Consider the following 16,072-nt stretch of genomic DNA (forward strand, 5'->3'; position numbering starts at 1 on the left):
TGTTTCTTTTTCGTAGTGTTGCTATGAATGTCCTTTACGGTTAGGAGACTGGGTTGGCTGCCCACTGGAGAGTGGTATCACTGGGTCACGGTCACCATCTGCCGCAGCAGCGTCCAGAGTGTTTAGAGTCTTTCCTGGACGTAGACACCCTTTTGTCTGACATTCAGATAAAACCAATCACCGCATTCAGATAAAGAGGTCAGAGCTGGGAACCGTTAGTTCACATCCACGTCTCCCGAGAGTGTTCACGCCTCTTCCACGCGGGGCTAGGCTGCTGCTGAGCATGGTTCTGCTGGCTGTGGCTGTGGCCTCTTTCCTCAACCACAGCCATCGCAGGCCTGCCACAGTTTTTATTCTTCTAGAAGAGAATAGGCAACACAAGAGAAGCAAGGTATGTTAGATATGAAACCGTTAAAAATTATTTCCTCAAACATTGTATATATTTTTTGCCCATACCTAATTTGATAGCAATTTTAAAAAGATTAAAATGAAAAAAAAATTCCCCTATATTAAGTCTTTGAAAGGCATCCAACTTAGTTTTCATACAATTATTCTCTCTTTGGAGTCATACTTTGTTGGTTTCAGTAATGTGTAACAAATGCACCAGCATAAACAGATTTAGGAGCAAACAACTGCTTCGTAATTATAGTTCAGCTCGCGGGGCCCAGCTGTGGGGGTGCAGCCTGCGCCTGCCTGTGCGCCAATAGGGCTGGTCACCTTGAGCATCTGGGAGTGTCTGGGTAAGTGATGTCTGGGCAAGGCAGCGTCCACACACCTGCGTAGTTCTCACTTTGTCCACGTTATCCGGCAATGCCACAAAATTATCAAGTAAGTGTTCTCCAAGCGCATATTCAGTTAGTGTTTGGAAAGTGCATAGGTACCTCATACAGCACCTTTAAGAGGAACTAGGAGCCCAGGAATGAGAGCGGGTGTGAGGCCTGTACTCTCTTTGCATAGATAAAATATGCATGTGCATATCTGAGGCCAGAAAGTTAGATTGGGGCCAGAATGTGGAAGTCCTTACCTGTGGGATACTAGGGAACCACTGAGGGTTTTGGAGAGAATCGTGTCTCTGATGTGCGGCATGCCGTGGAGCCGGGGGGTGACAGGGAAGGCTCATGCAGGGCACTCGCCGTGGCCGGAGGAGGAGAGAAGGCAGCCAGTGAGCTGAGCAATTCGGTGCCTGGGTCAGGAGGGGAAGAGGGAGTACAGGAAGGCGGATGAAGCTGCGAGTCTGCACCCCGAGGTCGCCGTTGCGCTTTGCCGGAAATCAGGAGAAGCAAGTGTGGACCTGACTCAGAGATACTTAGAGACACCACTGCAAGCTGCAAGTTTGGAAATACAGGAGGAGGCTTGGGGGAAATCTGGAGCAGGGAGCATTTGGGAGCCTCTTAGGTAGAAGTGCACGTCAAGTAGCCAGAGTGTGAGGCGTGCATGTCTGGAGAGAGGAGGCCAAAGGAAAGCCCACATTTGGAAATGGAGGAAGGGTTGGAAGACCCAGAGAAGGCCCTGCTTAGAATCCAGAGAAGAGCTGGATGGCGCAGTTCACTAAAGCCCAGAGCCGAGAGTTTCCAGGAGAAAGTCCCAAGTGTTGCTGAAAACCAGGGGGCAGGACTCCAGTTGGAGCCTGTGGGGGAGCCTGGCGGCCCTGATCCCTGAGAGCAGCCAGAGCCTGGGTGTCATGGTGGAAGTGGGTGGGAAGTGCAGGAAGCAGGTGGAGATGGTCCTTCAAGGCCTGGTGCTTCACACAGGTAGCCAGCTGTGGACCGAGACACAACTGGAGAGGGGCCTGAACCCAGAGCATCTCCAGGTGGAGGAGGGAGCCAGGAAGGGCAAAGGTATCCGGAAGAAAGGGGGCAGGCATGGAGCCAGGTCCCCAGGGAGGCTGCAGTCTTCTTTCTCTGTTCATGGACTGGTTGTTGGTTATTTTGAGTTCTCAAAGTCGTCCACTCGGTGCGGTCCAGAGAAAGTTCCCAGGGGTCTCAAGCCGGAGCAGGCCTTGTGCTTTTCCGAACACTGTGCGTGTTGACTCAGGGTTACCGTCAATGGCTAATTCTAGCGTGTCTTTTGTTGAAGTCTGCAGAGGAGCCTCAACCAGCACCGGCTCTTGAAGAACTTAGAAAACTTGTGTTCTTCTGATTCTGGGATTTTTGCCTGAAATGCCTCGTATATTTTTGGCTAGGTGTTGTTAGCACTTGTGTTACAGCATTTGGAGCTCTGTATTTTTGTGATGTGCTAGCTGTGAGGATGTTTAAAATTAGATTCCTAGAAATCAGGTTATAGGAGCTCTCGGCCATGCTTCATGGGTTATGTTTTGACCCCTCATAGTGGACCCCGTTGCAGTGGCTATTCTTAGTATTTGTGGAACACCTGACTGGTGATGCTAGGAGAATGTGATTTGTTTTCTTTGTAAGTCTAAAGTCTAACGACCTTGTAGAGTCTTTATACCTATCTCTTATAAATCAGCTTTAATATACTTGAAAATGTCCTCATTGTGCCCTTGAAAAGCAGGCTCACATTTTAAAAGTCATCCTTTTAAAATCCTTTTCTGCAGCCTGTGCCCTTTGTCTGTTTTGTTACCTTCACTGCAACATCATGAAACAGGGACAAGGGCTAGAATCTATTTCATACACAGAGCTTGAAACAGGGACAAGGACTAGAATCTCTGTTTCATACACAGAGCTGAACTGTGCTGAGCGACCTGCTATGCTGACGTCTGTTTCTGTCATGAGAGGGAACCCAGGCCTCTTGACTTTTCCTTTTGTACATTTTCAAAAAGAATATTTTTTCCTCTCTTGGGTCCATTCCATTGTGGGATTCTCTCCTAAGGCTGTTTCTTTGCGTTCCATTTTGACAAGTATGATTTATTTCTGAGATGATGAAAGGGCAGTGAAAAGGCCTGGGAAAGAGAAAGCAGGAAGAGAAGGAATCGTCTCATGATTTTAGTCAGAAGGAAATCACTCAGACAGAAACGCTATTCCAAGTGGGTCAGATCCCAGGAAGTGGGATTGAATAAGTGACATGATATCGCACAACTGTTTTACATTCTTGCTGTTGCCAGGGGTAACGAAAAGAACGAGTATATTCATTCCGAGGTCAAATATATATCTTTGCTGACTCTGACTATAATTAGCAGAATTCGTTCAGTTCAAGTTTGAGAATACCTTTACAGAAGAGGGTCTTCGTGCCCGTGTGCCTATTTCTATTTATATGTTCACACGTATTGGAGTATAAATGTGTGTGTGCTGTGTGTGAGACCTCATTATTTGAAACAAGAAATGTGCAGTAGAGCTTATTAATTATGGGAAGGTACATTTGGGGGATAAACCACTTTGTTTAGAATTGAATAATGGGGTCTTTGAGGGATGTATATATGTATGTGTGTTTGCATTTATGTGTATGAAAGTGTGTATTGCATGTATATGTGTTGTGCATGTATGTGTGCCTTTGTGTGTAATGTACATGTGCATGCATGTGTATATGTGTGCATGTGTATTTGTGTTGCATGTATGTGTGTGCATGTGTTACATGTTTAGGCACGACTGCACATATGTGCAAGTAGGCATGCATGGATGCTCATGTGTATATAGTTATACATGTATATTTGTGCATGTTATGTCTACACACTTACGTATGTATGTGTGTCAGAATGTGTATGTATATGCATGTGTGTTTGAGTGTTGTGTGTATGCTTGTGCGTGTGTGTTTGAGTGTTGTATGTTTGTGTGCGTGTGTTTGAGTGTTGTGTGTATGTGTACGCATCTGTTATGTGGTGGTATTATGTGATTATGTGAACGTGTGTGCATGTGTGAATGTATGTATTGCATATAGGTGTGCGTGTCCATGTGTGTGTGTGTGTGTGTGATATGTGTCTGTGCATGCATGCATGTGCACATTTGATTTGTGAATCCTCTCTGGGAGGGGCATGTTCCTGGAGACAGTGCATGGGATCCTCCGCTGTCCTCTCAGGGAGAGAGACATTGTGAAAGTTCGAGCCATTAGGTAAACATGCCTGATGTTCTATAAAATATATATTTAAATATACCACTGGGGTTAAATATATGTTAAATGGGTGCAAAGCTGTTATATTGCATTAAAAGTCATGTTAGTACTTCCTGGTTAAAGGCTTTGTGAAAGATTTCCTGTACATGGGACATAATACACCACACAGAATTACAGCAGGTCAATGGTATTTGCCAGGAGGTCTGGCTTATGATTGGTATTTCTAGTTGCAGACATGCAGGTTGAGCTTTGCTGGACTTAGAGGAGGGTCATTGACTCTGCCCACTGAATGATACCAGCGTCTCTGCTGCTTCCTTTTTCTGCCGGCTTCATCCAGAGCTGGGACAGCTGCTCTCAGACGCATTGTACTTTTTTCTACATAAAAATCTGCAGCATTTGTTAGCAGTCCAGTAGCAGACCGAGTGGCAGGTCCAGGGGCAGGTCCAGCGTCAGGTCCAGCATCAGGTCCAGCGGCAGGTCCAGCATCAGGTCCAGGAACAGGTTCAGCGGCAGGTCCAGCAGCAGGTCCAGTGTCAGGTCCAGCGGCAGGTCCAGCCAACTTTCCACATGGCCCATGTGAAAATGTACCCTCTCCCTTCCATTTTTTAAAGCAGTATCATTAGTAGAGCCTACTGCCATTTCTCCTTGAGCTCCTCACAGTGGATGGTAAGCATTTGCTTTATTAAAGCAAAGTTCCGTGCTCTTTGTGCTAAGTCCCCTCTGCCTTTCTGTGAGAGGCTAGAATTGGGATCGACCCTCAGCTGTGCCAGAGCCTTGGTACATGTCTCAGTTCTGGAATCTACTCTGTGCTTGTTGCCTTCCATCCACCGACAGCCGTCTGTCTTCCTGTCACTCCTTCAACACGGAGTCCAGCAGAGTGCACACAGGTGAGCCTGTGTGAATGCTGGTTTTGTAGGATCTTATCGGGACCTTAGTCATCTTTTCACTAGGAAACCAGACACTGCAAAGGACTTAAAGAAAAGCCCAAAGAAGCCGTATCAGTAGAATCATAGAGACAGAATTCTACAACCATAGGAAATGGCATTGATTATCATGAAATGTGCATTTATGTGAGGCATAGTAAAACATCACATTTCTTACTGGGTAAGAGCTTGGAAAAGATTATGAAAGTATAACTGACTCTACTCTTGTATCGTAGAACATGGTAAAATGATGCAAGGTGTTGTATAGAATGGAACAAACAGAATATAATTATATAGAGTAGCGCAGAATAGAACAAATAGCATAATGTTATATAGGGTAGCATAGAATAGAAGAAACAGTGTAACATTATGTAGTATAGTATACAATAGGAAAAATCGTATTACATGGTCTAGAATAGAACAAGTGGGATAGTATTGTAGAGTATTCAGTTGAACTAATGACGTAGTATTGCATAGCATAATACAATCTAGATTAGAACACACAGCATAGTATTAATATTACGTAGTGTGGTGTGGAATAGTAGAGTCGCATGGCACAGAACAGAGAGGATAGTGTTCTGTAGCACTGATGCAGGAGTTTTGCTCTTTAGCTCAGCTGGGTCCAGGTTCTTGTCTAATGACCAGGAAGAAACAGGCACGGGGACATCGAAGAGTGAGTGCAGTGGAACTCGTTAAGCTAAAAGTTAAGCTCTCAGCGAAAAGAGGGGTCCTGAGAGCAGATTGCTGGTCACCCCCTTCCCAGTTGACTACAAGGGCTTTTATATAGAAGCTGATGGGGCTGGTCTCGCTGTCTAAGGAGCAAATATCTGGTGGTTCCACCCCATTCCCTCGTGTGCATGGGGACCTTTAGTCTGCTGTGAGCATGTTTAGGAGGGCCCCCCCGTGCAAGTCCCCCTATCTGCACAAAACATGGGCTGGAGGCTCTCTGGGACCCTTCCCTTACTGTCTGCCTAAAGCAAGCTGGCTAACTCCTTTCTGTATAGAAGAAAATAGAATAGAATAGAACAGATAGTACAGCGTTTTATAGTATGGAGTGAAGCTGTAGTATTCTATCATAGAGAATGGAATAGTATAGTATAGAACAAACAGATCGTACTAGTGTAGTATAGAATAGTAGCCTCATGCAGCACGGAGCAGGGTTGTTCTCCCTATGTACAGAGTGTAACCACCAGGAGAGCGTTCTTCAGTGGGGCGTCACTGGCCCTTCATATTTCTTTGGTTCTGCGGAAATGAGGAGAGGAAGTTAATAGAGGGGGAGGAGGTTGGCTTTCTTACTTTTAAGGCGCTCATTACTTCTTGGGGATCATTTGATGGTCCCCTTTGGTAGTATTCTGTGAAGCAGTCTCTGTACTCTGTGTAGGGTGAAATGTGGGGCAGTCTGTGGACTCTGTGTAGGGTGAAATGTGGAGCAGTCTGTGGACTCTGTGTAGGGTGAAACATGAAGCAGTTGAGAAAGGATGAAGTCAGAAGTAGCTCAGCAGAGATGCACCAACTCTTACCTGGGAGACTGTGGAGCAGTCTGTGGACTCTGTGTAGGGTGAAATGAGGTGTTTTGTGTGAATTGTTGTCTCATGCCTGGCACATGACAGAGCCTCCGTGGATCTTGCCGTCGTGAACCCTCTGATAACTTCTCTACAGTGCCCTCCACACTATAAATACCACACATTGTGGGAAGTCCGGGCCTTTTCAAAGGCTGGGTTTCATTTTAACAAAATTGTTATGCCCTGCTTATTTGGAATGGCCAGATCATCCTGCACTTCTGACTTCACCTGTCCAGCTGGGTACACCTCCCTGCGTGCTGCCAAGGTTTACGGCGGAATTCCCTGACGCCACTACCCTCACTGCCTGCACCTGAATCTGCTGTGGGGTCATTTCCTTATTGGACTTGTCTGGGGACCTCCTGAGGGGTGGATGGGTGAGGACTGGGTTATCTGGGGAAGGTGTTCATGGCATTCCTGTTTTCAGTTTGTGTCTCTGTTGGAAGAGATGCTTTTAGCACATCCGTTAATCCAGACGTGATTAGCAAGGAGTGTCTCTCCCAGGTAAGAGTTGGTGCATCTCTGCTGAGCTACTTCTGACTTCATCCTTTTTAAAGTCTGTTACAAAGAGAACTTTGGTTTCTCAAGGTTTAAGAATTGATGTCAAAGAGCAATTTAGTGTTCTTTTTGAGTCACCAGCCTTGCTGTGGATGATTCATGAGTCCTTGGTGGTTAGGGCCACAGCACAATCGGTGGGCCGTCTGTTCCCCACCCTGGTGGATACTTTCTCACCCAAAGAAATGTATTCTGTTAACATGTGTCAGTTAGAATATTTTAGTAGGAGACAGAGTTATGGCTCTTGTTTTAATTTGTAATAGATGATTACTGTAGCAGGGTCAAGGTTGAGACTTGCAGTGTAGCTCATGGAAAACATTGATTAGAAACACCCAAAATATATCACCAGCTTTGTTGCTGCAGCTCCAAGGGACTAGGAATGCATATATATTTTTTCTTTTGTTATTATTTATTATTTTTATTTTTGAGACAGAGTCTTGCTCTGTCACCCAGGCTGGATTGCAGTGGCATAATCTCAGCTCACTGTAACCTCTGCTTCCAGGGTTCAAGAGAATCTTGTGTCTCAGCCTCCCAAGTAGCTGGGATTACATGTGCCTGCCACCATGCCCAGCTAATTTTTGTATTTTTAGTAGAGACAGGGGTCTCACCGTGTTGGCCAGGCTGGTCTTGAACTCCTGACCTCAAGTGATCTGCCAACCTTGGCCTCCCAAAGTGCTTACATTACACACATGAGCCACTGTGCCTGGCCGCCATGATCATTTTAAATGTGGCACTGAATATCTGCCTTTTTTTTTTTTTTTTAAGAAGTGCAAATGTTACCTCTCACACCTCTATTCTGTTGCTGGCCTGGGCTGGCCAGCAGGGTTCCCAGGCTCGAGGCCATGTCTGAAGTGTTGTTGGACAGTGTGGATCTGTGACCCCTTGGTCTTTGGGGACGTGGGGCACCCCGAGACACCCACAGTCTTGCGAGGGCTTACGGCTCTGTGTGTGGCTGCTGTGAGGCAGCCTTCGGTGGGGAGGAAGGAGAGCAGAGCCCATCTGTCCTGGTGCGGAAAATGCCCAAGAAACCAAAGAAATGGTACAAAAAAAATCATCTGCCCTGGTGCCATTTCTGTAAAAAAAAAAAAAAAAAAAAAAAAAAAAAAAAAAAAAAAAAATTCACTCTGAATGTGGCTCTGTGCTTGAGGAGGATAGAAAATACCTGGAAAGGCACAGAAAGTGTTCTTATGGGGTCAGTGCCGGGAAGTGGGATGGGAGGCTTGGGAGTGTGTGCAAAGGAGGAAGTGGCATATTTTATTCTAGTTTATTTGGTAGAGCAAGTGATGAAAGTGAAGCTTGAGTGATCAGAGTAGCTCGGCCTGGCCATGGGTAGATCCCAGCGTGTCCCGCCTCCCGCCTGCAGCTGCAGCTCTGTTTCTCCCTCACAAATGAGACAGGTGGCCTGAGGTTGTGGGCCGAGGAGGGGCAGCTCGGTGTCCCCAGCACCTGACTGTCCAGGCTGCTCTTGGGCCAGCCTGAGGGAAGGGGCGGAGGAGAGCTGGGAGGGTGCACAGTGCGTCCTCCTCCCCCGCCCTGGGACTGAGGTAAGCCCAGGCTGCTGTCAGGATGGAGGAAGATGCCCTCAGGACGGAGGAAGAGGCCGATGGAGTTTGGTCAGCAGCCAGTGTTGTCTTTCCCACAGGGGATACGCAGTGCCCCAACTAGCAGGAAAAAACTCTGCTTTAGTTTTTAAATTTTGCTCATTCTCTTTATCGTGCTGGTCATGGTAAGATTTGGATATTGTTGGTAGGAATCAGTGTCAATTGCGTACAGTTGACTCTTGTCCAACACAAGCTTGAGCTTTGCGGGTCAACTTATAGGTGGATTTTTTCAACCAAACTCAGGGAGAAAATACAGTGTTCTGCCACGTGAAACGCATGTCGGAGGGCTGATTCTTTGTACACGCAGAAAATACAGTGTTCCTGCCATGTGAAACGCGTGTCGGAGGGCCGACTCTTTGTACACGCAGGTTCGGCAGGTCCACCTGTGGGGCTTGAATGTGCCTGGATTTGGTGTCCATGGGGTCCTGGAACCGACTCCCTGAGTCCAGCGAGGCTGGCCCCGGGATCGACTCCTTGAGGACAGCGAGGCTGGCCCCGGGACCGGCTCCCTGAGGACAGCGAGGCTGTTTCTAGTAGCAGGTGGTTTATTTTGTGTTTTCCCCCTGGCTCCACACCCCGTTCTCAAAGACACGGCTGTCACAGGGGGACCAGCTGGGGCAGGGGAAGAGTGGAGGGCACCTGGTAGAAGTGGCCGTGGACTCTCTTAGGAACGATAACCGTGACACCTACCGTAGACGAAGATGTTGTTGGTCTGCACTCTTCTCGTGTTGGTCTGGGGCATACAGTGGCCGTGAGCTGGTGTGGTCCACAGCCCCGGTCTGGGGCATGCAGTGGCTTTGGGCTGGTGTGGTCCACAGCCCCGGGCTCCGTGGTCCCTGACCCTGAAATCCCATCCGGTCCTGTGTCACCTTGGGCCAGCTGTCTCCTGAGGGGAAGGGAACAGGGAACAGCCCTCCCCGCATGGCCTCCCCAGCACCACCCACCCCCAGGACTTCCAGTGTTGACCCTGCTGGGGGCTCCTCTCTCCTGGGGGGACCTTGTCCCAACAAGAGGACTCCATGGGCTGCAGGAGGTGTCGAGCTATTTTCTCTCCTGGAACTGGGTTGCTGGCAGCTCCCAGATGCAGGAGGAAAGGCTCAGAAGTGCCTTCATAATAAGGAGTTGTTGACGTGAACTTTGGACAGCAAACACTGCTTACATTTCCTTTTCCATTTTGATGCGTTAATGGTGTGCGGCAACACCGTGACACACGGGGATGCAGGTGATGGGTGACCCCCCCGCAAGGGGGCCATGCACCTGTTTGATAAGAAGGCATGCTTCTCTTACTGCAAATAAAAGCTTTTAATGGTTTTCTGCCAGAAAGACGCTGTCCTTTATGTAGGATACATAGCGGATCATTTGGCAAGGGATTGGGGATTTGGGGTTAAACTAAAAACAAATTAATTTCATTTTGTAGCACTCTGAACCCATTTGAGTTAATTATTCATTGAGAATTTGAATAGCACACACTGTTCTGACTTCCAATTTCCCCCTAATGAACGGCATTTGCTGTAACATGACAAAACCCTTAGTCTTAGAATTACTGGGTAATGTGGAAAAAGTCAAAGTTGGTTCTCTGTTGTTTTGCTTTAAGGAAATTATATTACTTTGCAGCCACTTAGTTTTCTCCTTTCCAGTAAGAAAAATTGCTTTCTTACTACCTGAAAATTCGTGAAGGTCAAGGGGACACAGGCTGCAGTGCATTAAAAGCCACCATCAAATGTGGACGTGGACCGAGTTTTCCCCTGTTCTCTCCCACCATCAAATGTGGATGTGGACTCAGTTTCCCCCTGGTCTCGCCCATCATCAAATGTGGACTTTGACCCAGTTTCCCCGTGTTCTCGCCCATCATCAAACGTGGACGTGGACCCAGTTTCCCCCGTTCTTTCCCACCATCAAATGTGGACGTGGACCCAGCTTCCCCCTGTTCTTGCTAACCATCAAATGTGGACTTGGACACACTTTCCCTCTGTTCTTGCCCACCATCAAATGTGGACACGGATTCAGTTTCCCTCTGTTCTTGCCCACCATCAAATATAGATGTGGACCTAGTTACCTTCTGTTCTCACCCACCATCAAATGTGGGTCTGGACCCAATTTCCTTCTGTTCTTGCCCACCATCAAATGTGGGCATGGACTCAGTTTCCCTCGGTTCGTGCCTACCTTGCCACCATGGCTCATTTCACAATCACTCAGGAAAGGAAGAAACATTATTTTTAATAGGCATGAAGGCAGTTGTTTTTAACCTAAGGAACAGGACATAATTCCAGCAATGGGAATGACCAGCCGAGTGGGTCTGTGTGAGGTTTGGAAGAAAAAAAGGATTTTAACTTCCCCTCTCTGTGTGTGCCCACCTCCCCCAGTTGAGAGTCACAGATTTAATTACTTTAATTTTGAGCTTAAAATAATTTCACAACCTAACAAAAACTACTACAGTCCTATAAAATTCTGCTGTGTGTTTGGTTTTTCAGTTGCTTTTCTGAATATGGTAAATGAATGCATTATGAGTTGTTATTTTAGTAATTGCTGTAAAAATTAATGTATGTTATAACCAAGTGTTATAAAGTTAATTTAGCACCAAAGGAAAGCTAAAGCTGCATTGATTTCCCAGTGTAGTTGTGCATAACAACGGCTCCATGAGGCAGGGGCTGTGACCTTGCAGTCTGGTGGGAGCAGGTGCCACCTGGCTGGTGCGTTCGCTGCCCGTCCCCTCTTGCTGCCAGGCAGCTTTGCAGTTTCCAGGCTATGCGGGAGTTGAGGCCGGTGGTCAGTAAGAGACGGTGGGGAGTTGGGTGGTGCAGGTTGACGTGGGGTGGAAGGAGGCGTGGAGAGCCTGGGGAAGCCTGGACAGCAGCTCCGGTACCTGCACAGGGGAGCAGGGTGCAGCGGCACGGGACAGTGAGTAGCTCCTGGAAACAGCCGTTGGGGTTTTTATAGATGAGTCTGTCTTCAGCTCTGCATCCCTTTCCTGCTGAGTCCGGGTGGAGGGTGGAGGCGTCGAGCGCTTGTTTCTCCAGGTGAGGGCCCATCGGACACAGCCAGTGTTTCCTGGAGTCCCCTCACCTGGGAACGTGCCCCTGCTCTTTTCAGAACAAAAGAAATCTTAGTTAAACTTGACACATCACCTTTCCAGAAGGTGTTTAAGTCTGTATGCCTGTTAAGTCACCTAACTTTAAAGAGTAATGATACAATATGCTTCTTTTTAGGGGAGAAAACCTAGCTGATTTAAAAGATAAAATCAGAGGTTGGGGTCACAGCATTGTGGAGGAGACTTGGTTTATGTCCTGGTGGGCAGCAGTGTTTCCTCAACTATGGTGTTTGCTCTATTATTACATTACAGAGGTGACACTTCAAGCATAGGGAAATGGAAGGCAAAACAGCGCCCCCATTCAGAGATAAACGTTATCAACATATTCATGCACTTCCTTCTGCTGTTTTTGCTCTTCACTTTTTGTTTTAAGACCACGTTCGTAGGATGGATATATAATTGTTTATGGTGACTTTAAAAGCACCTTTCTTGCTAAAAAGAGTATTTTTTCAGTCTGGAAAATTTAGACAACATGTTTTGTTTAAAAATTAATTATAATACCACCGTGAAGTCATCAATGTTTTTATACATTTTCTTGGTCTCTTTATGGACTTAATAGATACAATTTAACAAATTGGAAATAACGTAATATTATGCATAAAATGTTTCTTGGCATTAGAGATGGAGCAGAGAGGAGGCACAGGGCTTCCCGCTGGCTGAGGTCCTCCCAGGGTGTGACCAGCAGCCTCCCAAGTTTAGGATCTGCACGGAGTAAGATTTCTAAATTGCCTTACACCACAACCCCTGCAGCCACGCGTCCCTTTGATAAGGGGGTGTACTCTGATAGATTTTTCAAGACAAGAGTTTGCTGGATCTGAGGCTGTTTCAGCTGCTTCTGGAGACGGCAGCTCTGGGACGTTTGTGCCAGCTCTCCCTCAAGACCCCACGGATGCCACATCCTCATCTTTTGGAACCCAGTGTTGTAGAGGAGAAATCTGAAGCCAGTTTGATTTTTGCTTCTTGGTAGGAAACTGATGTTTTCAGGCTTTTCCCCTTTATTTCCATAATGAAGATGATGTCCAACCTCATCCAGAGGTGTGTTTGTTACCTTGTCGGGAATGTCCAGCCCTTATGTCCCCCTTTAGGTCCTCAGTCCCTTTCTCAGCTTCCTCGCAATCCTCCCCATCTCATCCATCTTCACTGTAATTCTGTTATTTTTTTCATTTTTGTGCTCACTTTCCCATGCGACTTTTGTTCTTGTTTCACAGATGCCCGTGCCAAACTTTATGTCTGGGGCTCGAGGGCCGTGTTTTATTCTGTCTGCCTCTGCATGTACTTTTGAGAAGTGGGGTTGGAGGTTGCCCCCCAGGTGCTGTTTCAGCTGAACCTGCCCAGACTCTGTGAATTGGGGGCGTCGGGCAAATCCCATGTGGCTCTATGGTGGGCCGTGCCGCTGAACCGTACGTCTGAGGTTTGGGGGCCGTGTTTCATTCTGTCTGCCTCTGCATGTACTTTTGAGAAGTGAGGGTGGGGGTTGCCCCCTGGGTGTTTCAGCTGCACCTGCCCAGACTCCCTGAAGTGGGAAGGTCGGGCAGAACCCGTGTGGCACTACAGTGGGCTCTGGTGCTGACAGAGCAAGAAGCCGCACTCCCAGGACGTGCTTGCAGCTGTGGGCAGGACTGGGATTGTGACAGGATCATTTCCTTCTCTAAAATACATCTCAACTGTTATCCAGAGGGTTGGCTGTAGGCTTTCAACAGCTTCACTCTTCTTAGTTACCAGGAGACAATTCACTAAACAGAGTTGCTGTCAGGGTTTAATTAGGAATTTCTGCGAGAGGCTGGTGGTACAGCTCCCTCTTCAAGCCTCCTGCAGCCTACCCGTCCCCACTCTTGGGCCCAGCCACCTGCATTGGTCTGTGGAGACTGCACATTCTCTGTTCTCCTAAGGGGCTCCTGGACTTCGGGACAGCCTTGGTAAGTTGATGTGTAACTCCCAGTCTCTTCTCTCTTTAAGTAAGTACGTTCATGGAATCCTGATCTTCGAAATTGTTTCATCTTTGTAAAACAGCCATAGTTTCCTAAGCCACCTTGTGTCTGAGTGTGAATCACTTGTTATTTTTCACTGCAGAATGAACAGAACTGCAATCATAAGATTTAGAGGGTGATGAAAAGACAGAGGTTAGCATATTCCATTTTCTCACCTTTTCCTTACACTTTTTCCTTAAATGCACCCCTCGTATGTCTGTGAAGTTCTTCCCAATTCTGTAACGTCACTCTATCCGCAAGTGGAACATTTGTGAACACTAACAAGTATTGATGTATACACCTCTGCAACCCCGCTGGAATTAATGCTTTTTATTTATGAATGGATGGTCATCAGATGGCCAGAGGGATTCCCTGTGAATTGCGGGGGTCCTCATGCCTGCTTGTGAGTGACATGCACATGGCGAGGGCTAGGGAATCTCAGTCTCTGTGATTTGAGTTTTGACATCGTTTACGCAAGGCAGGTGGATGACTCTTTGAGCTTGGCATGCTCCTGGGTGGCACAGCACAGCTGACATGGAGTGGGGCAAGGGCTTGTTCCACGAGTTTCTGTGTTTTTGTTGTTGTTGTTGTTGTTGTTGTTATTTTTTTTGAGATGGAGTCTCTCTCTGTCACTCAGGCTGGAGTGCAGTGGCGCGATCCAGGCTCACTGAAAGCTCCACCTCCCGTGTTCACACCATTCTCCTGCCTCAGCCTCCCGAGTAGCTGGGACTACAGGTGCCCACACCACGCCCTGCTAAATTTTTTGTATTTTTAGTAGAGACGAGGTTTCACAGTGTTAACCAGGATGGTCTCGATTTCCTGACATTGTGATCCACCCGCCTTGGCCTCCTGAAGTGCTGGGATTGCAGGCGTGAGCCACCGTGCCTGGCCTGTTTTTGTTTTTTTGAGACGGAGTCTTGCTCTGTCATCCAGATTGAAGTGCAGTGTCATGATCTAGGCTCACTGCAACCTCCACTCACTGCAACCTCTGCCTTTCAGTTCGAGCAATTCTCTTGCCTCAGCCCCCCTAGTAGCTGGGATTACAGGCATGTGCCACCATGCCTGGCTGATTTTTGTATTTTTAGTAGAGACAGGATTTTGCCATGTTGGTCGGCTGGTCTTAAACTGTTGGCCCCATGTGATCCACCCGCCTTGGCCTCCCAAAGTGCTGAGATTACAGGCATGGGCCACTGCACCCGGCCCTGTGTTTGACTCTTAAATCTTCTTTTTCTTTTTAATATTTCTGTTTCTGGACGGCCACTCAGTGGATATGGAGGAAGAGTTCACAGATGTCCGTATTACATTTCTTACTTAAATTAGCCTCCCTTGAACACTGCTATAGGGTACAGATGCATGAAGGGCTGAAAGGGTGGTTGCGTCCCAGTAAGTGTGAGCGTGGAGCTGGTCTGTGAGACCCCGGTGCCAGTGAAGGCACCCGTGTGAGATGGCCTGGGATGGGGGTGTTCAGAGCCCTGACCGTGGCACACACCCTTCAGCTTTGATGTTTCAGGCCATTGCTCTGGTCATCAGTGAGCAGAAGGTCTAACAGCAGTGATATTTATCACTAGCTGTGTTGGCCAATGTGTTAGGAGGGTGAACCTGTTTGACTTAAGCTGTTTGACGGGTTTGCATTTAAATAGACAACTGGTGACCTGGTGCCTGGACGCTTGCTCTGTGACTTGCCCTACGTGGCTTCTCCCTCTGGTATGCGTTAGATGAGATGGGCGTGTTTAGGGTGGTGTGGCCCTAGACTAGAAATGCAAACCCTGCCTCACCCCAGATCTGCCCCACCCCAGTGTGACTTTTGGAGGTGGAGGCCCAGCATCCTTCACCTGCCCTCCAGGGTGATGCTGAGGATGCTGAGGTTTCAGAGCGCTGCTTTGTTGGCACTCCAGCAAGTCCTGCTTAAAGAGGCCAGGATCTGAAATGGCAGGTTACCAAATTGTATAGCAGAAAAATAGAAACGTTTCCTTAGAATGGGCGTAGGAAGAAAAATGATTTCCTTCACCATATCTGGAAAAGATTTCAAATTAGCAGGCACTATTTGGAATTATTAGTGGTCTCCTGTATTTCTTATCTTTTTTTTGTTTTTTCTTTATTTTGATACAGGGTCTCACCCTGATGCCCAGGCTGGAGTGCAGTGGTGCAATCTTGGCTCCCTGCAACCTCTGCCTCCTGGACTCAGGTGATCGTCTCACCTCAGCCCCCTGAGTATCTGGGACTACAGGCACGATACCATACCTGGCTATTTTTTTTTTTTTTTTTTTTTTTGTAGAGACGAGTCTTGCTATGTTGCCCAGGGTGGTCTCAAATTCAAGCATTTGTCCTGCCTCAGTCTCCCAAAATGCTTCTGTACCCCTGACCCAACAAGGAAGGA

General features: G+C 47.4%; 1 long non-coding RNA gene across 1 annotated transcript in view; it reads left to right on the forward strand.

Moving 5' to 3' along the window:
• LOC123571638 (uncharacterized) overlaps window positions 1–16,072 on the forward strand; it is a 44,494-nt gene that overhangs the window by 19,111 nt on the left and 9,311 nt on the right. The gene's annotated exons all lie outside the window — the stretch shown is intronic.

This window comes from Macaca fascicularis, chromosome 2, assembly GCF_037993035.2.
Source record: "Macaca fascicularis isolate 582-1 chromosome 2, T2T-MFA8v1.1".
Lineage (NCBI taxonomy): Eukaryota > Metazoa > Chordata > Mammalia > Primates > Cercopithecidae > Macaca > Macaca fascicularis.